The sequence below is a fragment of the Aotus nancymaae genome, unplaced genomic scaffold (genome assembly GCF_030222135.1).
Source record: "Aotus nancymaae isolate 86718 unplaced genomic scaffold, 86718_ANA_hifiasm-v0.15.2.pri h1tg000064l_1, whole genome shotgun sequence".
Taxonomy (NCBI): Eukaryota; Metazoa; Chordata; class Mammalia; order Primates; family Aotidae; genus Aotus; species Aotus nancymaae.
The window spans coordinates 1,058,580-1,085,460 of record NW_026988479.1 but is presented as its reverse complement, the minus strand read 5'-3'; the positions used below and the strand labels follow the sequence as shown (position 1 = coordinate 1,085,460).

Genomic DNA, 26,881 nt, shown 5'->3' with positions numbered 1-26,881 from the left:
AGTCTGTCATGGGTTAACCAACCCAGCTAAGCCTGAAGTATTATCAGGCTCCTCTGTGACCATATAGCCTTAAAGCAAGGCTCTTACCTTTTCATGTGCCATGGGCCCATTTGGAAGTGTTATGGGCTGAACTGTGCTTCTAATAAAAGATAACTTGAAGTCCTAACACCACTACCCCCTTACATCAGAATGTGATCTTATGTGGAAATAAAGTCTTCACAGAGGTAAGCAAATTAAGACAAGGTCAGTAGGATATGCCCTAATCCGATATAACTAGGATTCTTATTTAAAAGGAGGAAATTTGAATGTCAAATGAACATGAAAGCAGGGATCTGAGTGACAGACCTGCAAGCCAAGGAATGCTAAAGATTGCCAGGAGAACACTGTAAACAGGGAAAGAGGCAGGGAACAGATTCTCCCTCAAAGCCCTCAGAAGAAACCAACCCTGTCAACACCTTAATCTCAAACTTCTAGCCTCCAGAACTGTGGGATAATAAATTTCCCTTCCTTAAGCCACCCAGTTTATAATACTTCATTGTGATAGCCCTAGGTAACTAACACAGGAAATCTGTGAAGCCTCTGGATCCCTTCTCAAAATATTTTTAATGCATAAAATTGTCTGGTGGAGGACTTTTGGGCACCCCCCCCCCCCCCGCCCCGGCCACATGGAAAGTGCCTAACTTCCGGATGAGGAAAGCCCCTCCTCCCTCGCAAGGAGGGTCCCTTATCTCACTCTGTCTGCCGCCTTGGCTCAGCCCGATTCCCGGCAAACATCCCCCCCGCCCAGTCCCTTATCTCACTCTGTCTACCGCCTTGGCTCGGCCCGATTCCAGCAGCCTTCCGGCCGGGCAACCAACTGAACCAATCACCATCTGCCCCATCAGCTCTCCAGTAACTTCCAGCCCGACAAGCTCCCCGCCCGGCAGACATCCCCCCCAACAGCCAACCTGACTCATTGCCACCTGCCAAATCAGCTCTCCCACTCCCCCAATCCTTCTACCCCTATAAAAACCGCCAAACAAAGAAAGCCGGTGCGAGACTGCTGACTCTTCCCCCGGCACGAGTCCAGTCCGCCCGGAGACTCTCCAATAAAGCCTGAACTCCTAAACTGCCTATTTGCCTGATATAATTCGGTCGCTCTCTGGGGTTCAAGCAACGAGGGTCCGGGCAGGTCAGACAAAAACAATGTACATAAGATAACAAGGGAAGTCAAATATATTAAAATATCATTTTTTTAAAACGATTTTTTGATTCAGTCACATATGTACTCCTATATTAGTGCATTAAATAACAAGATCTAGTTGTGGGTCAAAGAATGTATTAGTCTGTTCTCATGCTGCTAATAAAGAAATACATAAGACTAAGTAATTTATAAAGGAAAGAGGTTTAATAGACTCACAGTTCCATGTGGCTAGGGAGGCCTCACAAACACGGCAGAAGGTGAAGGAAGAGCAAAGTAACCTCTTACACCATGGTAGGCAAAAGAGCTTGTTCGGGGGAACTCCCATTTATAAAACCATCAGATCTCACGAGACTTAATCACTATCACAAGAATAGTGTGGGGGAAACCACCCCATGATTCAATTATCTCCACCTGGCCCTGCACGTGCCATGTGGGGATTATTACAATTCAAGGTGCGATCTGGGTGGGGAGACAGCCAAACCATATCAAATAAGTACTGTAATTTCAAAATATGGATGAGTATAAATGACATTTTGAGATCTGCAATAACTTTAGTGTCATATGGAATATCCATAACTTCTATTGGTCATAGGTACTGCTATTACTACTATTGCTGCTGCCAATATTCATAATTGAAGGAAATGTGAAGTTCCAGTTAGAGATTAGTGGAAACTAGGGTGTGACTTATTTCTCATGCAAATTCATTGACCACCTAACGTTCCTTCCACAGGCACCTTGGGAGTCCATAGGGTCTAGGCTAAGATACTTAACTTTCAAGTCTTCAGTTCATGGAATCTTCCCTATTAAAACCTCTGATCACTTTATTTATTCATACTTACTCATTTATAAATTGATCTACAGTCCCAGGCTGTATCTTTCAATTTTTTTTTCAGTGTCAAGAATATTTTCTCTTTGATTTCCAGCTTATTTCTCAACATCACCAAGAGGTTATTTTCCTGGGCCTGACATTGATCTGGAAATTGTTTTTGGAGATTCCTAGAATTTAATATTTCCTTTGTTGTGGATTTAGAGTTTCATTCTGAAATTTCCCAAACTAAGCCTCCACTTCCTTCCTTTGTTTCCAAATCTCCCCCTCTCACCTAGAATGTTTGAAATTCAGTCATTACTGGTACATATTAGGCTTAGAAATATTCATGTTCACTCATTACATCCCACTTGTAAAGATCTATTCTTTTCCCAGTTCTTCCCATTTGCACATCCTTTCATGTAGAATCAATCCACTGCTCTCACCAGTATGAAATCAGTCTCCTATGAGCAAACCCCTACTCCGGCAAGAACCATATATGAAGTCTCCAAGCTGAAGCTGATTTTGGTTTCACTATCAAGGTCTCTGGGAACACCTTGATTAGGTCCTTGACATTTGTCTACACAGTAATACAACTTCACTGCTTTCACTTCCTGGGTATGTTCCACTTTTATACCGAACTTTGTCCAAGTTTTTGATGTTCTCCTCTCAGCACCCTCCTACAGCCTGCATGCTGGCCTTGCTGGCTTAACACACTGACTTGCCTTAAATTTCACTGTTGAATCCTCTGATTCGTGACTGTGTCTCAAACATAACAGTCGTTACTATGTGATAATTTATTTAAGATAATGTCTTTGGCTGTAGCTCAGGATTTGCTGAATTACTCAGGATTTCCTGAATTTCAGGATACTTTTGTCTCTATATCCACTGTCTCAGATTCTATTCATTTCTTCTAGTTGTGCCTCAGGCTCTCTGAGTTCAGGTACTGCCTAAGTAATTCATGTACAACATCTACATAATAAAAACTCACCTTTGTATTCTATCCATACTTATGTTACTAATAGATTTAGTAAATTTTTGAAAATCTCTCATAAATAAAAATAATTTGAATATATCTGTTGATTCCTGCCGGGACCCTAACTAATACAGTCTGACTCCAAAACTCAGGCTCTCACCCACCAGGTTAAACTCCCCACTAAATTATTTGAGAGTCTCAGGTGTTCGTGCTCTAGGATAAACTGAAATGGACCCTAATAGTACCTTGTTATAGCCTTGAACACTGTGAGGTCCCCTGGAAACAGGGTCTGTTAAATCATTTCCTACACCTTCCGTTTATTATTTATTCCTTCCTAAATTATATTACATTTTATATTATGTTATGGAATTATCAGTTTAAATATTAATAAATACTTATAAAATTAAAAAAAGAAAAGCTTACCTATACATAGTCTTAGTCTGTTTTGTGGTACAATAGCAGAATATCTGAGACTCGGTCAGTTAGAAAAAACAGAAATGTGTTTCTCACAGTTCTGGACCTGGAAGTCCAAGACTAAGGCACTGGCATTTGGTCAGCTGAGGGCCTTCTTGTTGCATCCTCACGTGGAAGAAAAGCAAGACAGCATGCTAGCCAAACACTGCTTGAAGCCACTTTTAAAAGGGCCTTAATATTCCTAATGAGGGAGACTTGTAACCTCTTAAATGCCATCTTATTGACACCTGAGTTTTGAAGTGGGCCCATTCAATCTCTAGTGCATATATATGTGTGCACTAGAGATTGATGTGCACGCGTGCACACACACACACACACACATTTAAAGAGAAGCAATTTGATGTTAGCATTTGGAAACCTTGTGTGTGAGATTTACTCTTCATTTTGATTTATATTTTTTCCTGTGCTATCCAGAATCCTTAAGTATTTATTAGTCCATCAAGAGTATGTTTTTTTTCTGGTTTTGAATTTTTTATAATTGTTCCTGCCCATATCCCTTTCCTGAGAATCAAGAGAATATAATTTTACCTGTCATCTGTGTCACAGTAGGGGCTCTCTTACTTAAACATGCCCAACATACTAGATCCATGGCTGCACTGGAACCTTTTATTTTCTACTAGAAGTGTTCTTTTTATTTTCATTTTCAGATTATCTTAGATTACATAATCCATTCCTTCAACCCTTCTCTATATTTTGTCAACATCTTTGTCTGTGTCATTTTATTCACACACCCATAAAAGAGTCAACACAGAATATCTGTTTTCAAAGCCTGTACCAGCCTGATGCATTAACGTTGCTACAGTAAAACTATAACTGTGGTGACTACTCTCAATTTCTCCTGTAAAATTGTCCAGCAATTTGGTTTTGTTTCTATTACTTTGTCTGTTTTCTCTTCTTTGCAGCAACTTTAAAAAATAGTCCAATCTCCTAAAATCTTAGACATTCTAACTTCTCATGTCCTGAACATATTACATGAACACCTATTTCAAAAAGAAATCAGAAATATCAGCTGATAACTTGACATCAAAACTATATATTTATTTGCCTCTGCATCAAGACTATCCTACTTAACTTTTGTAAACAATGAAATAAATGAATATCCCATTCATTGTTCACAGTTAATCCACATGTCTGTGTTTTGGAAGACATTTCTCTCTTAACTCCTCAGAATTCTTGCTTCACTCCTACTTGCACGTGGAGCACGCACTGTCAGGGTCCTATGCATATTCTACTGCCATTACTATTCCCATGTAAGTCAATAAAATCTCACTGCAAGCACCTGGGATTCTCTGCCTGATGACTTTATCTGGTTGCAAGAACATGCTCAGCCTGCCTGTGAAACAGGTAGACAACAGACAATGTTGGGGAGTTGTTCTTAACCCAACAATAGCCCTTATCCAATGACTATATTAATTAGTGCATAAATACCCCATGTTTCTCACCTAGAGAGTAAGATAACTTTGAGGTTCTACACTGGACCCTACAAACTGCAGCATAATTGAGTCTCACTTGTCCACAGTGACAGCATGCTTGTATTAGTCCATTTTTATACAGCTATAAAAACTGCCTGAGACTGGGTAATTTGTAAAGGAAAGAGATTTAATTTATTCAGAGTTCAGCATGGCTTGGGAGGCCTCAGGAAATTTACAATAATGGCAGAAAAGAAACGGAAAGCAAGACACTTTCTTCACAAGGTGGCAGGAAGGCAAAGTGCTGAGCAAAAGAGGGAAGAGCCCCTTATAAAACCATCAGATCTCGTGAGAATTCACTCTCACAAGAAGAGCATGGGGAAACCAATCCTATTGCTCAACTACCTCCACCTGCTCTGTCCCTTGACACGTGGGGATTATGGGAATTATAATTCAAGATGCTATCTGGGCGGGGACACAAAGCCTAACTATATCAGTGGTTAATAACACTCTGACTGGCTCTCTTTCCTTCCTTGTCTCACTTTTCTATTCTCTCAGTGGTGGGTTCCCAGACAAACTACTGTCACTCAACTCCTTGTCTCAGGTTCTGTCTCTGGGGGAACCCAGCCTAAGAGAGTTGGTTATAGAAATTCATCCCTAGATACCCGTTCTGGAATTTGGATTAATTGCATGACAAATCATTACTAGTAATAAATTGTATGATTCTCATACTATTTATAAGAATAGTAAATAGGATAGAATATAAGCGGAGGGGGTACACTGATTTATGCAGTAGCTCTAGGGTCTGATCCCTGGCAATATGGAGTTAGTTGGTTATTACTAATGGAAGAAGACAACAGACACAGATCAACCAACTAAAAACTCAGGTAACAGTATAAAACCTTAAAGTGATCATGGCAGTGTTTAAAGAGTCCCTCATCCACTATAGCTGGAGGGAAGGTTCTTCTGAAAAAAAGGAACCAGATTTCATTGAGAGTTCCACAATTTAAAAAGATACTGACATCACAGCCCGGATAATTTCTGTGTCAAGGTAGAACTCTAATAAGAAAAGATTGAGACCCCCAAGACCCTAGTTGGAGACAGCTAAGTACAGAACATGGGAACTCCAGGTTTCCTCAAACCCTCTGTACTGGTAAGAGTGGTCCCCGTATCCCTTGATAAAAGAGAGCTGTTGTTCATTGCCTAGAGATTTTGCAAAGTTTTCACCTGAATCAAAATCACCTTCTTACGATCTATCCACATCTTTTACCTTTACCTTTAGAGCAGTAAGAACAGTCACGCCTTTATATTGTTCAAGCAATATCCCAAATACAGATTGGGCATCCCTTATCCAAAATGCTTGGGATTAGAAGTATTTTCTATTTCAGCTTTTTGCAGAATTTAGAATATGTACAGGTAACTATAGTTGAGCATCTCTCATCTCAAAATCTGAAATCCAGAATACTCCAAGGACCATTTCTTCTGAGTATCATGTAGGTGCTCAAATAGTTTTGGATTTTGAAGCATTTGGGATTTAGGATTTTTGTATTAAAAATGCTCAACTTATACTCAATGAAAGCAATTATTTGCCATGAGATAGCTATACTACCTGCATAAGATGTAAGGGCAGAACCAGCCAAAAGTGCCTGAGGAGAATCATGAGGGGTCTGCGGCAGGGAAGGTGGAATACAAGATTGGATGGGATAGCTTATTGATATAGTAACATTATTTTGATCTAAAACTATAGAAAGTGTTACTGGAGTTAGTCCTAATAAAATGCTGGAACACTCCTTGAAAGTTAAAATCCCGATAGCCTAACGTAGATGAGGCAGAATTGCTGGAACTTCTTGACATAGTATTAAGAAAGAGCCTAAAATGCTGAGAGAGCTGGGCATATAAGATTGGGTTTATTACATAAGTTCAGTGACCTGCCAGGTGACTACAGTCCACCGCCACGCTGAGAAGACACTTCCTCCCATAAAATGATAAAGAATTGACTGGTAAATAGGCACCAGAATGGTTGAGAAGCTCCATGGTAATTGGCTAGTTGATAGTAGGAGATGCTGTCATGAAAGGAGATTCCTTAATGTCAATATGAAAGGATGCTGAAATGGCAGAGGTCAACTGATGGTATTTAATCAGTAGAGGCAAGTTGTACACAATTACAACACAAATGGCAACTAGAAGGCTTTGACCTGCAAGAGATCCACAGCAGTGGGTAACAAACCATCATGTTTTTAGAGTGCAAAGAAGTGAGTATCAACAAGAGTGTGGCTTGACTTAGGTGCCCCAAAATCACCAAAAAAGGGTGAGAAGAAGGCTAACAGTGGCTATAATGGAAAAATCACATTAAGCCAGTTCTCAAATCCAGAACCCCATCAATTGGATGGGAAACCAGGTACTTTTAAGGAAGAAGCCTAGAATGCAATTGCAAGCATGTATAGTACCTGTACCACAATCCTTCTAAATAGGGATTCTGGGCATTTGCTAGAACAAATGTACAGTGGTAAAAGGGGACTATCAAGACCTTTTGAGAGCTATTAGATACAGAGTTTGAGCTAATACTGGTATTAAGACTCCAGATCTTCTCATGGTGTTCCTGTTAGAATAGAGTCCTAGCCCAGCTTCATCTAACATTGGGTCCAGTGGGTCTGCAGACCTACCCTGGGTGCATAACTTTTAAAGGTGTATCTAGAAGCTGGTAGAACCCTCACATTGATTTCTTAAGCTATAAATTGAGAGACATTTAAAAACTGCTCCCCACATCCACACAGCCAAGATGGAAAATCAGAGAAGTGATATTGCATTTGAGGAGATTAGTAGAAATTAATGCCACCTACAAACAAATTTTACAGGACTAGATGTCTCCAGGCTATCCCAGTTGGGTTCACTTGTATAATCCCTCCAAAAACCAGAAAGAAGATGGTAGATAACGGTGCATTATAATAAAATTATGAATTAGGTACTCTCACTTGTAACTGCTGTTCCAGATGTATTTTGTACTCTGGCACTTGTTTTGTGACATTATTTTCAATTCCCTTCCAAAAGAATCCCATATATATATATAGATAGATAGATAGGCTGGGAAAGACAATAATATATATTCAGGATAATAATACCAGCACTTCTAGAGGCTGAGGTCAGTGGATTGCTGGAACTCAGGAGTTGGAGACCAGCCTGGGTAACATGGGGAGACTCTGTCTCTACCAAAACTATAAAAAATTAGCCAGGGATAGTGGTGCACACCTGTGGTCCCAGCTACTCAGGAGGCTGAGGTGGGAGAATCACCCAAGCCTGGGAAGATGAGGCTGCAGTGAGCTGTGATCACACCACAGGACTCCAACTTTGGCAACAGAAGAGATCCTGTCTTAAATTTTATGTTCTGGCCCTAGAATCAGAGCTCTTGATCATCTTGACATTCCACAAAACAATATGCAGGCCCACTATTTTAATATCATTGAAACCAGATCTGATGATTAGAAGTATCAAGTACACAGTGTCCCTGAAGAAACTGAAGGAGAAAAGCCTTATAAGAATTTACAGTCCTGTTATGTGTGAAGTTTTGAGTGATCTGTTAGTGTGAGGCATGCTGTGATACCTCCTCCAGAGTAACAGGTAAGTCACTACAACTTGCACCTCCTACTAGTTTATGCTAAGTAAGAGGCATAGACCTTGCAAGGCTTTTTGGCTTTTGGAATTAGGGCCTATACTTGAAGCTACTACTCAGTTCTATTTATCAGGTGACTAAAAAGGCTTCCACTTTGAGTGAGGTCAAGACCAAGAGAGGGATTAGCAGCAGGTTCGGGCTGTACTATGTGTCCCCACTGTTTGGTCCATATAACCTAGCAGATACACTAATGCTAGAGATAACTGTGGTAGATAAGGATAGGGTGTGATGTTCCTGACAAGCTCTGATATGAGAACCCTGATGTAAAAATCATAGTGCAGACATCTAGGGTTTGAAAACAAGGCCATGTTGCCCACAACAGAGAAATCTTGACTCTCCCAAAACAGCTATTGGCATGGTCTCTCGGGCCTGGTAAAGACTATGGTCTCGGCCATGGCATTCTAGGGAAGGCAAAAATCTTTTTTCTCTACTCATCTCGAATTTTTCAGCTGATGCCCTATAAATTACTGTCAAAAGATAGATTAACTGGAGAAAAGCATACAAATTTTGTTTAGTTACGTGTGCATGGGAGACCTCACTAGACAAATGACAACATAATGAAGAAGTTAGGGCTAAAAGCTTACATAACTAGTTTGAATAATGTGTAGTAAATTAGGAACATATGACATTAGAAAGGGGTTTGTGATAGGAGAAAGTACAGAAAGATACATTTAAACTAACCCAGTTTAACAAACTTCATTTGTACAGATTTTTCCTGGCTTCAGCTACTCATATCTGGTGATAAGAATGTCTTCCTTCTGGTATATGGAGAATACCTTTCACATGGGAGTTTATCGTCTGCTTTTAGAAAAACAAAAAGAAGCTCAGATTACCCTTCTTTCATCTACTGCTTTTTAATTGTTTTTAACTTAAAATCTATTCCAACGTGGCATATTTTAGGGCGGCATAGTCTGTTACCCTATAGGATCAATGTCAGAAAAACACCAAGCCAAGAGGGTGAGTGGGTGCAACAGAAACCCAACATATATGACGAAAATTGGTACCAGGCAGGTCAGGAGGGGAATAGGTAAGGTTAGGCGCACAGGTCAAGAGGGTCACAGGCAAGGTAACATGAACAGTTAGCCCATACCTCCATGACATCTACCACTATTGTGACACTATCTCTACCGCAACTCATATGATGGCCCAATAAGAGATTAGGTCTGGTTTATGCATTGATCAGCTAGATTTGTTTATGTAGTCTGAAACTGTCCAGTTGCCACACACCGAGAGCAGTTCTTCATAAATAAGGAGGGGAAATCTTCACAATGGACAGAGCTTTGAGCAATATACCTGTTCATTAATTTGGTGTGGAGTGGAAAAGGTCTGAGGTAAATATATACCCAGATTCATAGGTGATGGCAAATGACTTGGTTAGGGGTCCCACAAGGAATAAGACTTGAAAATTAAAGACAAGGAGTATGGGAAAGAAGCATGCAGGAGGATAAAGAAGCATGCAGGAGGGTCCACGAGAGTGGGAGCTAAGTTTGTTGATATTTGCGTGTCATGTCAATTCCCACCAGAGATGCAAAAGAAGTCTCTGTACTACAGATGACTCATCCAGTAGACACCAGCTAGCCTCCGACTTTGGTCACTCCAGTATTTGCAAAAGGAAGCCTTGGCAGGGAAGGGGGTATGCCCATGCCCAGAATCATGAGTCCCTCTGATTGATGCTGATCTAGCTGCTGCCACTGCTGAATATTCTGCATATTAACAGTGACAAAGAGGCAAAGAATTAATATGTGCTATGTGTTCTAGGTATAGATTTTTCTTCTTAGCCCACAATGCCTCAGCCAGCAGCTCTCCTCAAGACCTTACAGAATGTATTAGTCAGTGTATTAATCAGTATACATTAGTCCTTATATATATATATGTGAACATTAGTATACATATATGTGTACCTATATATACATATATACCCTATTTTCTATATGTATAAATATAATATATATATCACATAAGTTAATACTTAAACTCCCCTATATATATATAAATAAAATGGGGTATTATGTAAGTTAATTCTTAATGAACTTATATATATACAAAGTAAACTTTTATATATGTTTCTTTATTCTATATATAGTCTATATATGAGTTTATATATAAAATTTAATAAACTCATACATATATAGTAAACTCATATATATATATATGGGGTAGCATGTAAGTTAATACTTAATAAACTCTAATAGATACAGATATAGATATATATCTCATGACATTCCACAGTAGGCAGCCTACAAGCATGAGGAGCAAGGAGAGCCAGCCTGAGACTCAAAACTGAAGAACTAGGGGTCTGATGTTTGAGGTCAGGAAGCACCCAGCATGGGAGAAAGAGGTAGGATAGGAGGCTAGGCCAGCATCTCCTTTTCATGTTTTGCTGCCTGCTTTATATTCACTGGCAGCTGATTAGATGGTGCCCACCCATTTAAGGGTGAGTCTGCCATTCCAGCCCACTGACTCAAATGTTAATCTCCTTTGGTAACACCCACACAGACACACCCAGGATCAATACTTTGTATCCTTCAATCCAATCAAGTTGACACTCAGTATTAACCATCCCACAGAATATCTGATTTAATAACATCGGATACCTTTAAAATTAACGTGGACCTCCCAGATTATAAATAGTAAGAAAGGGATCTCATCTATCATGGACATCATTGTCCCCCCATGCCTTTCAGAATTCCAGGCCCTATGTAGGTACTGAATTGATATTTGTTAAAAGAAAAAGGCAGTAATTTTAAAACAAATATATTAAGGGTATTTAAAATTGTATTTCATGTGCTTGCTTCAGCAACACATATACTAAAATTGGAACAATACAGAGAAGATTAGCATGGCCCCTGTGCAAGGATGACATGCAAATTCGTGAAGTATTCCATATTTTTAAAGGACACAAACAGATGGAAAACCATTCCATGCTCATGGTTAGGAAGAATCAATACTATGAAAATGGCCATACTGCCCAAAGTAGTTTATAGATTCAATGCTATCCCCATCAAGCTACCTATGACCCTCTTCACAGAACTGGAAAAAAACACCTTAAACTTCATATGAAATCAAAAGAGATCCTGCATGGCCAAGACAAATCTAAGCAAAAAGAACAAAGCTTGAGGCATCACACTACCTGACTTCAAACTATACTACAAGGCTACAGTAATCAAAACAGCATGGTACTGGTACCAAAACAGAGATATAGACCAATGGAACAGAAAAGAGGCCTCAGAGGCAACGCCACACATCTACAACCATCTGATCTTTGACAAACCCAACAAAAACAAGCAATGGGGAAAGTAGCCCCTGTTTAATAAATAGTGTTTGGAAAACTGGCTAGCCATGTGCAGAAACCAGAAACCGGACCCCTTCCTGACACCTTACACTAAAATTAACTCCAGACAGATTAAAGACTTAAACATAAGACCTAACAGCATAAAAACTCTAGAAGAAAATCTAGGCAAAACCATTCAGGACATAAGCATAGGCAAGGACTTCATTACTAAAACATCAAAAGCATTGGCAACAAAAGCCAAAATAGACAAATGGGATTTAATTAAACTCCAAAGCGTCTCCACGGCAAAAGAAACAATCATTAGCATGAACCAGCAACCAACAGAATGGGAAAAAAATTTTGAAATGGGAAAAAAATCTGACAAAGGGCTAATATCCAGAATCTACAAAGAACTAAAACAGATTTACAAGAAAACAACAAGCAAACCCATTCAAAAGTGGGCAAGGGATATGAACAGACACTTTTCAAAAGAAGACATATATGAGGCTAACAAACATATGAAAAATGCTCATCATCACTGATCATTAGAGAAATGCAAATCAAAACTACATTGAGATACCATCTCACTCCAGTTAGAATGGCGATCATTAAAAAATCTGGAGACAACAGATGCTGGAGAGGATGTGGAGAAATAGGAACACTTTTACACTATTGGTGAGAGTGTAAATTAGTTCAACCATTGTGGAAGACAGTGTGGCGATTCCTCAAGGACCTAGAAATAGAAATTCCATTTGACCCAGCAATCCCATTACTGGGTATATATCCAAAGGACTATAAATCATTCTATTATAAAGACATGTGCACACGTATGTTCATAGCGGCACTGTTTACAATAGCAAAGACCTGGAACCAACCCAAATGCCCATCAATGATAGACTGGACAAGGAAAATGTGGCACATATACACCGTGGAATATACATCCATTAAAAAATGATGAGTTTGTATCCTTTGTAGGGACATGGATGAATCTGGAAACCATCATTCTGAGCAAACTGACACAAGAACAGAAAATCAAACACCACATGTTTTCACTCACAGGCGGGTGTTGAACAATGAGAACACACGGACACAGGGAGGGGAGCATCACACACTGGGGTCTGTTGGTGGGGAATAGGGGAGGGACAGCGGGAGTAGGGTGGATGGGGATGGATAACACGGGGAGAAATGCCAGATATAGGTGACAGGGGGATAGAGGCAGCAAACCACATTTCCATGTATGTACCTATGCAACAATCCTGCATGTTCTGCACATGTACCCCAGAACCTAAAGTGCAATAAAATATGTATATATATAAACAAGCAATAAATATTCATTAAAATCATATAATATGTAAAAAAAAATTGTATTTCATGCCTTTCTCTATGAAAATTCCCTCTAGTGACAAACCCACCAATTCTATTAGATGCTATTTTACAAGAATAAAAAAGATGAGGATGGCCACAGTGGCTCATGCCTGTAATCCCAGCACTTTGGAAGGCCAAGGTGTATGGATCACGAGGTCAGGAGTCTGAGATCAGCCTGGCCAACATAGTGAAACCCTGTCTCTACTAAAAATACAAAATATTAGCTGGATGTGGTGGTGCATGCCTATAGTCCCAGCTACTTGGGAGGCTGAGGCAGGAGAATCACTTGAACCCAGAAGGTGGAGGTTGCAGTGAGCTGAGATCGCACCATGCTCTCCAGCCCAGGTGACAGTGCAAGACTCTGTCTTAAAAAAATAAATAAATAAATAAAATAATTGTAGTAAATTTACTAAAATAATAATATACAAGTTATAGTAATAAGGTTTTAATACAAATGGAAAAAGAAAAATACGGTTGTGAAATCATTTACTTCTTAAGAATGAATAACAAAAATGGGCTTTAACTTCACCTTCTTGATTTTATTGTTCTCAGCAAGATAATTCACAGAAGTATGATCTGATTCTAAGTTTGAGCAAGAAGTCAAGCTTAGGTATGTCATAATGGCTCATATTGTGAGATCTATTCATTTTTAATTTTTAAAAAAGTTGGCCGGGCACAGTGGCACATGTCTGTAATCCCAGCACTTTGGGAGGCCAAGGGGGGTGAATCACGAAGTCAGGAGTTCAAGACCAACCTGGCCAACATGGTGAAACCCCATCTCTACTAAAAATACACAAAATTAACTGGGCCTGGTGGTGGGCACCTGTAATCCCAGCTACTTGGGAGGCTGAGGCAGGAGAATTGCTTGAACCCAGGAGGCAGAGGTTGCAGTGAGCCGAGATCGTACCACTGCACTCCAACCCGGATGACAGTGCAAAACTCTGTCTCAAAAACAAACAAAAAAAGTCATCAAGGAAACTTTGGATAAAAATAGCTCACAGGAATTGTATTCCATTTAAGCAAAATGATGTAACCTGAAATCATTTTGCTACACATAGATACTCAAAAAGTTCACAAGACACTGAATATTATAACCTATCAGAAAGTATTATAAAATATTAGAAAAAAAGTTCAGTTATGGCAATTTTTAAAGACAGTGCTTACCTATGGTCCTCAAAGAAATTTATGAAAATCTGGTCATATAAATTTATTAGAGCAATATAATCTCCATTCTTTAAAATTCTATAATAAAACAAATTAGCTTTTGTGATATGGCTGTAACAAGCATGTTTCTTGTACATCTGATAACCTTTAATGGCCATATTTTGTGCCTACCTCCACAGAGCAGTATATTTGCATGTTGTGTTTCAATAGCTGGAAATGGAAACATACGCAGACAAAAGGGCAACAGAAATTCTGACTTGTCAATTGGTAAATTGATTAATTGCAGTTTGCTATGGATATCTCTAAAAGCACAGCTTTATAAAATAGACAAGTGTGTAAATTATAATACATAAAAAATACACGGAAGGCATTGCCAGTAATATGACTGCAGCTAGATATGGTTATAAAACTGCCAGCTGGTTAGTGCACTAATTTATCTAAATCTATAAGTTCCTGCCTATCAGTCTTCTCTTCCTTCTTATCTAGCTTGGACCTCACAGATCATCATTTCTTAGCTCCCTGTTCCTTGGCTGCACCCATCTAACCAAACAGCAACCTGGATAAATCCTTCTGGCTATATTCTCTGTTCCTACACCAAGGTTGCTGAATGTTGCTGGGAAAAAGATTGCATGATCAGGAAGATTGCTGATTAAAATTTCATGGCCTTTAACATGAAATAAGGCCTTAAGTCTACCTGATTTCCTCCACCGTTTCAGCATGCAGCTCCCTTCCTCTCCTCATCATTACTGTGTTAAATAATCTATATTTTCCTTAAGTATATATACCTACTCCTTCATCTTCACTCTGAGCAGGAAAATTTGTCTCCTACTTCACAGAGAAATTGGAAAACATGGTGAAAGTGGTGAGGGCAAGAAGGAAGGTGAGCAGGATAGTTGCTCAGCTTGCTTTGCCCACTCTGGAAAGTCAGATCTTCGTTTACAATCTCCTTTTATTTCTAGGGAGCTAATCAGTGGAAGAAATTCACTCAGCTAATTGCTAACAAAAGGAGTACGGATTACTGCTATCTAGCAATGTATTCTTTGGCCCAGCCATTATATTTTTGGAAATATTCCAAGAAATGTTTTAAGAAATAAAGATCAAAATGTAAGTATAGCTATTCTGTTGGAATTTTTAATAGAAAAAAATTGAAAGCTTTCTACATGTTCATAAATGTGGAATTGGCAATTAGATAGGCAGAGTAAGTTCTAGTGTTCTGTACTACTGTAGAATGGCTAGGATTAACAATGTATCACATAGTTTCAGAGAGCTAAAGGAGGATATGTAATGTTCCCAACAGAGAAATGATAAATGTTTGACATGATGGATATGCTAATTACCCTCATCTGATCACTATACACTATTTATCAAAACATCCCTATGTACCCCATAAATATGTACATTATATTTCAATTAAAAAATAAAATTTAAAATGGAATTCATTAAATATATTCCCTAATGGAATACTGTGAAGACATTAAGAGCTTGAAGTTGCTTTATATTATTAACTTAGAAATGTATCTGTTCATGATATATTGTTTAAAGATAAAAACTATGCTATATAACAATGTCTATATTATAACTTCATTTTATTAGTATATATATGTGTGTTTACAGTTTCATTTTTTAAAGTTTGAAAGACTGAACAATTTTCAAAAGCAGCTATCTTGGAGTATAACTGAAATTACAGGGGTATGCTCAGATTCTAATTTATATATTCTGGTATTTAAAATTTCTAAAGAAGGCAGAATTATATTTCTAATGAAAAAAATAAAAATGTTTTCAATTTTAAAAGTCTAAGGATCAAACTATTCCAAAGCTATCGTGGCCTCCCTCAGTGACATTAGCTTACCAATTATGCTCTTTCCTTGTGAATTCACTGTCAGTTATTTACTCTTTCCAGTTAGCATCTAGACAAACTCTAACTTCTCAGGTTATCCCTCCACCATGCACTCTATCTAACAAGTGCCCTTCACCTCACTCTGACTGCGCAGCCTGACATCTTGAATTACTTGTTTCTGTGTCCTGACTGCTCTTTCATTTAACAGCCCTCACTGAGCAGCTTTGGTCTCCAGCACTCTGCAGACTTCACTTTCAGCAAAGTCAGCAAAGACCCCTTTGTGAATGAATACAATAGACAAATTTCTGTTTTCTTATTTAACTTCTTGTTGCATTTGCCACTGTTAACTGTTCCCTCCTTGAATTTCTCTTTCCTATTAAATTCCACAACATCATATTCCTTCAGTTTTTCTCTGCTAATTTCACTGCTCCGTATCATCAACCTTCAGGAATTCTTTTCGTCTGCCTGCTGTTTAAATGAATTTCATTTTCAACCTACCTGCTTTTATTTTTGAGAAGAACAAAGCAGGAGGAGAATATAGAGTTGGGAAAAAACTAGGTGTGAATCTCAGCTTTATCACATGTGTATCATTGAATACATAGAAAGTAACCTAATCCCTCAGGCTCTTGTTTTCCCTTTACTAAGGTGGTAAAGAGTTTTTGTATAGTTAGTATTAAGTACTCAAAACTATGAATGTCACATAATAATTAATAACTAGTAGTTATTATTACTCTGATTTTATAATCTCTCTTGAGAAATTTCTACTCTTCAACTATAACATATAAACTAATGACCATTCTCTCTTTTATCTCCAGCCCCAATTCTTTCTTGAACTTCTAATCCAAAGAGACTATTCAACATTTCTACTAGATATCTTGTGGTTATCAAAATCGATGTCTACATTTAACCTCAGTGAGTTAGTTGTCTGCCACTCCTCTCAAAAATGTTTCTCCTTCAGAATGGATGGTGTCACTACACTCAGTTGTCCCAAAATCAAAACCTGGCAGTCACCTTTAGCATTCCTTTTTCATCTCTTTATATAGCTATTCACTAAATTGTATTTTTCCTCCAAACTATTTGTAGAACTTACCTACTTTTGCCTTTTCATACTGTCATTATCACCTAGTTTTTGACATAATTATCTTATATTTTGGTCATAGAAAATGGCTCTTAGTTAAGGCCGGGCACGGTGGCTCACGCCTGTAATCCTAGCACTTTGGGAGGCCGAGGTGGGTGGATCACCTGAGGTCAGGAGTTCAAGAAAATGGCTCTTAGTTCGTCTCCCTACTTCCACATTTGTGTTTTTCTTTCTCCTCCTTTTTTCTATCACCTATTTATATACTGCAACTAATAATCATTCTTACTTACTTAAAATCTTTCCACAACTCTCCTACATTTTGCCCTCATCTGTTACCATCACCATCATTACAGCCTCCCCACTACCACTCCCAACTTGTGCTTCATCCACAGGAAGCATCATTAAATTCCTCATATTTCAGGCCTGTACAGTACTATTCCCTCTCCTCAATCTACTTCCTGGACTTCTTTCACAGCCAAGTTGTACTTGCCCTTCAGATGTTACCTCCTGAGGTAATATTCTTCCCCATTCATGTCCATTTCTCCTCTAAAGAAATCTTCTCAAACAATTATGTAATGGAATCATCTAAGATGCTTGTTAATTATTCATATTCCTGGGTCTCACTTCTAGTTAAATGTTGTTAAAGGGATCACATGTGTTTATCTTTTCTTCTCCCACAAAACCCAATAAAAGGGTAATGTAATAATAAATGACATTATTACATTATTGCCCCACAAGGAAAGAAGGACGATAGAGAAGAAAAGGAAGATGAATTTATTTCAACCAACTTTTGAAAGATGTGAAGGAAATAGTGGAGGGGTAACTAGCTTAGCACAGTGGAAAAAACTTAAAATGTTAGTGCCAGAAGAAGGGGGAAACCAACAACCAATGAACCAATTTGTTTTGAAGAACTGCCTGAGAAGCTCAGCACTTTGAACATTAGGCTGAGCCGAAAGTAAAGAGTATTTGAAAAGGTATATACAAAGCAATGAATAACCCCGTCTTTTCACCACTCTATTTTCACACAGATAGATAATTAATCTTTCTCTTCACTGTCTATGCTTCTTTTGGATAAGATATTTCCATGGAAGGAATTGAAAATAAGAGGTTCAAGATTCAGGAACACAATGTACCTTTCCAAGAGGTTTTGGCATGTGGCTGAAAATAAGTATTAAATAAATGTAAACGTATTATTTTAGAGAGAGGATTCTGAGAAGATGATGGAGTAGGAAGCAGAAGGAATCTTTCCCCTTCCAATTTCACTGGAAGAATCTATCTGATGTAACTATTTTTGAAAATCTGGAGCCTATTGAAGCCTTACAACTTTCAAGGAAAGGCTCATATAGTAAATAACAGTTACTTTTGCTCAATTTTAGGTCAACAGTAGCTACCCATCTTCAACCCTCCAGACCTTTGGCAAGGTAATTGTGTATGCATTCTTGGAATATCTTATATACAGTTTTGGTAGTCAGAGTGGGTAATGAGGACCCTGTTCTTTACATATTATGAAGCTTTGTTTTGATGAATGAGGGTGATTCTGATCACAGAGGTGCTTACACAGAGGTGGGCAGCCATTGTTGCCCTTTCTCCGGAAGTTAGTGAAAATATGCTTCAGTAAAATATATATATATGAGGCAGACAGATGATCGATAGATAGATATATGAGGTATATAATATATATCATAAATATATATGCGTTTTTTTAGAGATGATGTTTCACTCTGTCACCCAGACTGGAGTGCAGCAGTATAATCACAGCTCACTGTATCCTCAAATCCTAGGCTCAAGAGACCCTCTGCCTCAGTCTCCCAAGTAGCTAGGACTACAGTCATGTGCTGTCACACCTGGCTAATTTTTGTATATTTTTGTAGAGATGGGATCTTGCTATGTTGCCCAGGCTAGTCTCAAGCCCCTAGCCTACAATCCTCCTGCCTCAGCCTCCCAAAATGCCAGGATCATAGGTGTGAGCCACTGCATTTTTCCTAGAGTATATATTTTGAGGGCAGGGATTATAATTTTTCTTCTCTGTTGATAGAGTTTGGCTGTGTACCCACCCAAATCTCATCTTGAATTGTAGTTCCCATAATCCCCATGTGTCTTGAGAGGGACCCAGTAAAAGGTAATTGAATCATGACAGCAGGTTTTTCCCATGCTGTTCTCATGATAATGAATAAGTCTCATGAGATCTGAAGGTTTTATAAAGGGCAGTTCTCCTGCACACACTTTCTTGCCTGCCACCATGTAAGACATGCCTTTGCTCCTCCTTCACCTCCTGCCATGATTGTGAGTCCTCCCCAGCCATGCAGAACTGTGAGTCAATTAAATCTCTTTCTTTTATAAAACACCCAGAGATGAGATTAGGCAGTGCCCCCACCCAAATCTCATCTAAATTTGTAATTCTCACAATTCTGATGTGTTGTGGGAGGGACCTGGTAGGAGGTGGTTGGATTGTGGGGGAGGGTCTTTCCCATGCTGTTCTCATGGTGGTGAGTGGGTCTCATGAGATCTGATGGTTTTTAAAATGGGAGTTTCCCTACACAAGCTCTTTTCTCTTTTCTGCTGCCATGTGAGACATGCTTTTCACCTTCTGCCATGATTGTGAGGCCTCCTTAGCCACATGGAACTGTAATGGAACATGTTTAATGGAACATGTAAATCCATTAAACCTCTTTCTTTGGTAAATGGTCCAGTCTCAGGTATGTCTTTATCAGCAGCATGAAAATAAACTAATACAATACATTTGTACAAGTAGAGTAGGGCACTGCTGAAAAGATACCTGAAAATGTGGAAATGGCTTTGGAATGGGGTATCAGGCAGGAGATAGAACAGTTTGGAGGGCTCAGAAGGAGACAGGAAAATGTGGGAAAGTTTGTAACTTCCTAGAGACTTGTTGAATGGCTTTGAACAAAATGCCGACAATGATATGGACAATAAAATCCAGGCTGAGGTAGTCTCAGGTAGAGATGAGAAACTTGTTGGGAACTAGAACAAAGGTGACTCTTGTTGTGTTTCAGCAAAAAGACTGGCAGCATTTTGCCCCTGCACTAGATATTTGTGGAACTTTGAACTTAAGAGAGATGATTTAGGGTACCTGGTGAAAGAAATTTCTAAGCAGCAAAGCATTCAAGATATGACTTCTGTGCTGTTAAAAGCATTCAATTTTAAAAGGGAAATGGAGCATAAAAGTTTGGAACATTTACAACCTGACAATGCAATAGAAAAGTAAATCCCATTTTCTGAGAAGAAATTCAAGCCTGCTGCAGAAATTTACATAAATAATGAGGAGCCAAAGGTTAATCACCAAGACAATGGGGAAAATGTCTCCAGGGCACATCAGAGACCTTTGCAGCAGCCCCTACCATGAAAGGCCTCTTTTCCTAGGAGGAAAAAGAGGTTTCATGGGCAGGACCCAGTGTCCCTGTGCTGTGTGCAGCCTAGGGACTTGGTGTCCTGTGTTTTAGCTGCTCTAGCCATGGCTGAAAGGGACCAACATAAAGCTCAGGCCATGGCTTCAGATGGTGCAAGCTTCAAGTATTGGCAGCTTCCACATGATGTTGAGCCTGCCAGTGCACAGAGGTCAAGAATTGGGGTTTGGAAACCTCCACCTAGATTTCAGAGGATGTAAGGAAATGCCTGGATATTAAGGCAGAAGTTTGCTGCAGGAGTGGAGCCCTCAGGGAGAACCTCTGCTAGGGCAGTGCAGAAGGGAAATGTGGGGCCAGAGCCCCCACATAGAGTCCCCACTGGGGCACTGCCTAATGGAGATGTGGGAAGTGGGCCACCATTCTCCAGACCCCAGAATGATAGATCTATCAACAGCTTGCACTGTGCACCTGAAAGTGCCACAGACACTCAACATCAGCCATGAAAGCAGCTAGGAGGGAGGCTATACCCGCAAAGTCACAGGGGTAGAGCTGCCCTAAACCATGGGAAGCCACTTCTTGCATCAGTGTGACCTGGATGTGAGATATGGAGTCAAAGGAGGTCATTTTGGAGCTTAAAGATTTGACTGCTCTGCTGGATCTCAGACTTGCATGGGGACTATAGCCCCCTTTTTGGCCCATTTCTCGCTTTGGAATGGCTGTTTCTACCAGATGGCTGCACTCTCATTGTACTTAGGAAGTAACTAACTTGCTTTTGATTCTATAGGCTCATAGGTGGAAGGGACTTGCCTTGTCTCAGAAGAGACTTTGGACTGTGGACTTTTGAGTTAATGATGAAGTAAGTCTTTGGCAGACTGTTGGGAAGGCATGATTGGTTTTGAAATGTGAGGACATGGGATTTGGGAGGGGCAAGGGGTAGAATGATGTGGTTTGGCTGCGTTCCCACTCAAATCTCATCTTGAATTGTAACTCTCACAATTCCGACGTGTTGTTGGAGGGACCTGGTGGGAGGTGGTTGAATCATGAGGCAGGCCTTTCCTGTGTTGTTCACATGGTGGTGAGTAGGTCTCATGAGATCTGATGGTTTTAAAAATGGGAGTTTCTCTGCACTCTTCTCTTGTCTGCAGCCATATGAGATGTGCCTTTCACCTTCCACCATCATTGGGAGGCCTCCCCAGCCATGTGGAACTGTAAGTCCATTAAACCTCTTTCTTTTGTATATTGCCCAGTCTCCAGTATATCTTCATCAGCAGTGTGAAAACGGACTAATACACCCAGTCTCAGGTATGTCCTTAAAGCAGCATGAGAACAGACTAATATCTATATTCTTCAGAGCAGTGTCTAATTGTCTTGGCTCAGGCTGCTGTAATAAAATGCCATAGGCCAGGTAGATTAAAGAACAGAAAATTATTTTCTCATAGTTTTGGAGGCTGCAAATCTAAAATCAGGATGCTAGCATGGTTGGGTCCTGGTGACGGCTCTGTTCATGGCTTGCCAATTGCTGCCTTCTCACTGACTTCTCACATGATAGAGAGAGCACACACAAGAGAGTGCCCTCTAGTGTCTCATTTTATAAGGGCACTAATGCCATTATTAGGGCCCCACCCTCACAAGTTCACCTAACCCTAATACCTCCTCAATGTTCCATTTCCAAATAACATTACATTGGGGGGTTAGGGCTTTAACCTATGAATGAGGGGCACAAATATTCAGTCCATAACACTAAAGAAAATAGGAGTTCTATAAATGGATCTTTATGCTGAAGTTCCTTCACTCAAGCATTGGCCTCCCAACTAGATGTTAGGTAATTCCTGTTGCCCTGGATCCTGTCCTAATTTTGTGTCTGAATCTCCAGGTTTTCTAATAATTTTTTGAGCTAATTGATATTCAGCTCAAAATTTTCTTATAGCTCCAATAGTCAGTTTCTATTACAACCCAGTACTCTGATATATCTTATAAAGTACAAGTCAAATCAGAAAATGCCAATATATCTTGCTGCTATTCAGTAGTCATTACATCTCAGGAGATTTACTGAAGTTCAAATAACCAAATGGATATGATAGTTACTTACTTTCCCACCTCTTTCTTCAGCCCATGCCATCCCTCCACTTGGCTTCCAAAGCTCCATGTGTCCATAATCTCTCCTCCTTCACAGATAAATTAAAAATGCTCATTTCTCCACAAAGCTATTTCTGAATGCTTCTCTTTCTCTTTGAACTTTCATAACTCTTAACTAACATTTATACAGAACATTTCCCATGCTACTTTGTGGGGCAATTATTCATGCACATAATTCCCGAGGATAAGAATTATAAAGTTAATACATGAATTTTTAAAATATAGCTATGTGACACTTCATAAATGTGAAAATAAACTGCTTGTGTTTTTTTTAATTAACCTGCAAATGAAAATCATTAGATTTACTGTAAATCACAAAAGCCATCCCTAAAAACATTGCAAAATTCCAATACACAGATTGTATCATCAGTTCTTCAGTACACAGGTTGTATCACCAGTTTTTTCAGGCCAGGTGATAGAGTAGAAAGGGAATAAAGGGCTTAGAAGTGAACATGCAGGTTCAAATTTTAATTTATCACCTACTCAAGACTACCACTGAGTATTAGCTTTTATTTCTGAAAATTAGATCATAGGGAGTGTTATCATCATTTTGTTGGAAAGTATAAAAAAAGAAGTGTAAATTGCCTAAAATATAGTAGAGAAAGAATAAATGTTAGCTAATTCCCTTCAATATTTTTGAAAGTATAATAATATTTACAGAAACACCAATTTGATCACATAAAAAGCACCAAGTTATAGCATTATAGTGGGACTTAGATATTATTTAGCCCAATGCTGTAATAGTCAGGACTCCTTGCTTTGTTCCAACAGACAGATAAAGAAAACATGCAAAAAGAAAAAAAAAAGCAGAATCCATTCACTCATTTGACAAATATTCACAAAGCACGTCTCTAGGACAGGCATTGTATGAGACTTCAGAATACCACAGTAGTAAGACAAACATGTTCTGTGTGTTAAGGTAAGTCATAGCCCAAGTCTCAAAAGAAATCAGGGTCAGGGTACAGGCAGGCATCAGCCAAGGCTTAGAATTAAATTTGAAAGACATTTTGATCCTTGATGGCCTGTCTTATTTTTCATCTTTTCTTGTGCATTTCTTCATTCTTAAGTCTGCAGATCAAATTTTCCATTTTCCAAAACACACCATAGTATTTATAATTCTGAAGTTTATAAACTACAATCTACAGATTCCCTCTCTCAATCTCCCCTTGTAGCAGAATCTGGTTGGCTAAGCTTGAGTCAGGAATGTTTTACTCCAATCTCCCATGAAAATAGGAAGCAGAATTATGGTACATACTTTAGAACAGACTCAGTCCTGTGGATGTTGGATTGAGGGTATGAGAAAGAAAGGAGTTCTCTGTAGTGGGAGCGGGCACAACCACATCATTTTTAGGCAAAGTATTTGACCTTCAAAATAGTAATTAATTTTCTGAAGGTCATGCAATTTGACAACGGTGAAGCCCAGGAAGAAACTCAGATTGTTTAATTCCTAATTTGGTCCTCTTTCAACTTTGTTAGCATGGGAACAAGAAATCCCATCTCTGTTGGGCATACTCAGCTACCAATTAACACTATCCTAACTTGATAGTAGGTGCTGAATGAGATTCTAAAGAACTGTAAAACATAGTACACATTCATGTAACTAATGTTTGTCAGACACTGTGGTTTGATTCCTTCACATATGTTTTATCTAGGAGTTTCCAATATCTTTGGTGGTATTCAGGGCCATACTGCATAAATGCAAGAGATGTAATTAAAAGTGAATATTTATAGTGCTCACTTTACTCCTGGAAGAAAACCATAAAAGGAAAAATCACCAGGAACCAGAATAATTGCAATAATCTTTAAGGAAAAGGTAAAATTTGACCTGGGTTTTGAAGAGTGGCTAAGTTTAGTGTAGTGATAGACGAGAATGAGAGCACTGTAGGCAGGGAATATTCCTGAGCAATGGTGCAGAGGTGAGAGTGGGTGTATTTGGGAAGCTACAGTGAAGGGAAATTTGAAAGATTATAATAGAACAAAGCGGAAAGATTGTGCTGAAAATTTTTGACTTAAGTGTTCCAGAATTTAAAATTATAAAATAGGTAACACACACGCATGCACACACACTCACTTGTTTTATAATTCTTGGTATTCAGCTAGGTTGAATGCAATGTGCTCTTGCCAGCTCCTCGTGGTTTTCCAAAGTTTTGTATGCGTTAAAAACTCCAAGTTTCTAAAAGCTCCAAGATATTATTGGATACATGCGACAACATAAATGGCTGGAACTGCAAGTGCGCAGCCTTTTCAACCTATGTATGGGTTAAAAATAGAGTAAACTGATTTTCAGACAAAGCACTACTACTTACCATGAAAATAAGGAGGAGTAAGCGTATCCTTATATATCAGCTGTGTAAATTACAGCTAAGACAGAACTTCAGTCTTGGACAAGAGGGGAAAAAAATCAATATTAATCCACTCATACTTGTAATGGAAGGATGTGGTCATATAAAGTATTACTGGCTAGCATAGGATCACAGTCTGAATTTGAAGACAGATGCTATATGTTTGCTATGGAAACGACAGACCATAACATTGTATTTGATATGGAAAAATCAATGAGAGCATTAGCAGCTAGAAACTGCTCCACTTTGAGGCAAGAATACAAAGTACTTCAAGCAGTTGTTAAACAGAAGAGGTTTCATGATTATTTAATAACTGGAGAGACTAAACCAATTAAAATAGCATCTGTCAATACTTTTTCTAGGATTTGTTTTTAGGAATAATAAATATTATCTCAAACCTATTATTTTGACCTAAATGATGACAATAGGGAAGTAAAAACCATCAGGACCAAATTTACATTTTCTAGCAGGAAGTGGTTTCAGATTTTATTTGGAGCTGGAAATGGCCAAAGTTCCTTCTGGAATCTATCAGATAAAACTCCAGGTTTACAAAGGTTTGGCAGTGTGGATCTGAATCATCAAATAATAACCAGAGCGTACAAAGCCTGCAGGCTTCAGGAATCTGGTATGAATTCATCTCTGGCTGTGACCACACACATGTGGTGAAATGGTACTCCACTGGAAAGATTCAGACATTTAATTCCCAATAGCTCATGCAGAATCCATTGAGTATATTCAGTGCAACTGGAAAATTGGCAGCCTAAGCCAGGAAATGTGAGAGCTTAAGCTGGAAAGAGAGGTTGAGGCACTGAATACCTTCCTGAGGAGTCTAAACTTAAAATTAAAAATTTTTAAATCCTGAGATTTTAAAACAAAGAAATTGTACAAGTGAAAGTATATTTTAGGAAAATAGTGATGGTGGCAATATGGATGTCAGATATTGGGAGAAGATTCTGGAAGTAGGAACTGTGTAGGAGTCTATAGCAATTTGCAAAGTGTTTGATTTTAAATAAGGATAGTTATATTTTGAAGAGGAGAAGGCAAAGTTGGAGGTAGAAGAGAGTAGACTAGAAAGGATTGATGTTGGTTAAAGAGGAGGAATTGAAAATATTATAACATGGAAGTTTTTCTTTGTGAGCCTCATTAGCTATTAAGATCTCCAAAGGATTTGGGAAGACATAATAATAAGAACCACTGCAAACAAATCTTATGTTTTAGAGATTCAACATTAACTCCAATAATGTATATTGATGAGCATTAGGTTTATTTGATTTTTGCTTTAAATTCATGCTTGCCTTTTTACCGGCCTTTAAGTCTGGAAATATTGCTTGACATAACTGAGCTTCATTCCCTTATCAATTTTAGAAATGGGAAAATAATATCTGACATTGTGACTGTGAAAACAAAGTGATATAATTAGTCACATGACCACCTTGTTTTAAAGTAGGTGCTAAGTAAATAGAACTACTATTAGTAGATGAATGAAACTTTTAAAAAAAACTTGTGATTTAAAAATTCTCTAAATATCAATAATTTATCTTAAAGAAACTTATTTTGACACATAAAAGGATTTTTTCTGTGTATGCCACATAAATATGCAAAAAGTATATGAAGTAAACACATACACAGCAGTTATTTTCAGAGTACAGTTTGAAAGTAGAACTATCTTCTTATGTATGAAATTATTCACAATATGTAATAGGAGGTCCAGTTGTTTAATCCTCCATAAATGACTTCTATTGTCCAGATGCTAATGAAGTCTATGGCAACAACTAGGCCATCAAACTCAGGAATATTCAGAAATCTCAG

The 26,881-nt window shown here is 38.7% G+C and overlaps 1 long non-coding RNA gene and 1 other non-coding gene across 2 annotated transcripts in view; one reads left to right on the top strand and one right to left on the bottom strand.

Annotated features, from left to right (window-relative positions):
• The window catches only part of LOC105714267 (uncharacterized), a 287,503-nt gene that overhangs the window by 177,349 nt on the left and 83,273 nt on the right, over positions 1 to 26,881 (bottom strand). The window lies entirely within an intron of this gene.
• LOC135270703 (U6 spliceosomal RNA) lies at positions 11,299 to 11,405 on the top strand. Its single transcript, XR_010338832.1, has one exon. It is a non-coding gene; the product is annotated as a U6 spliceosomal RNA (small nuclear RNA).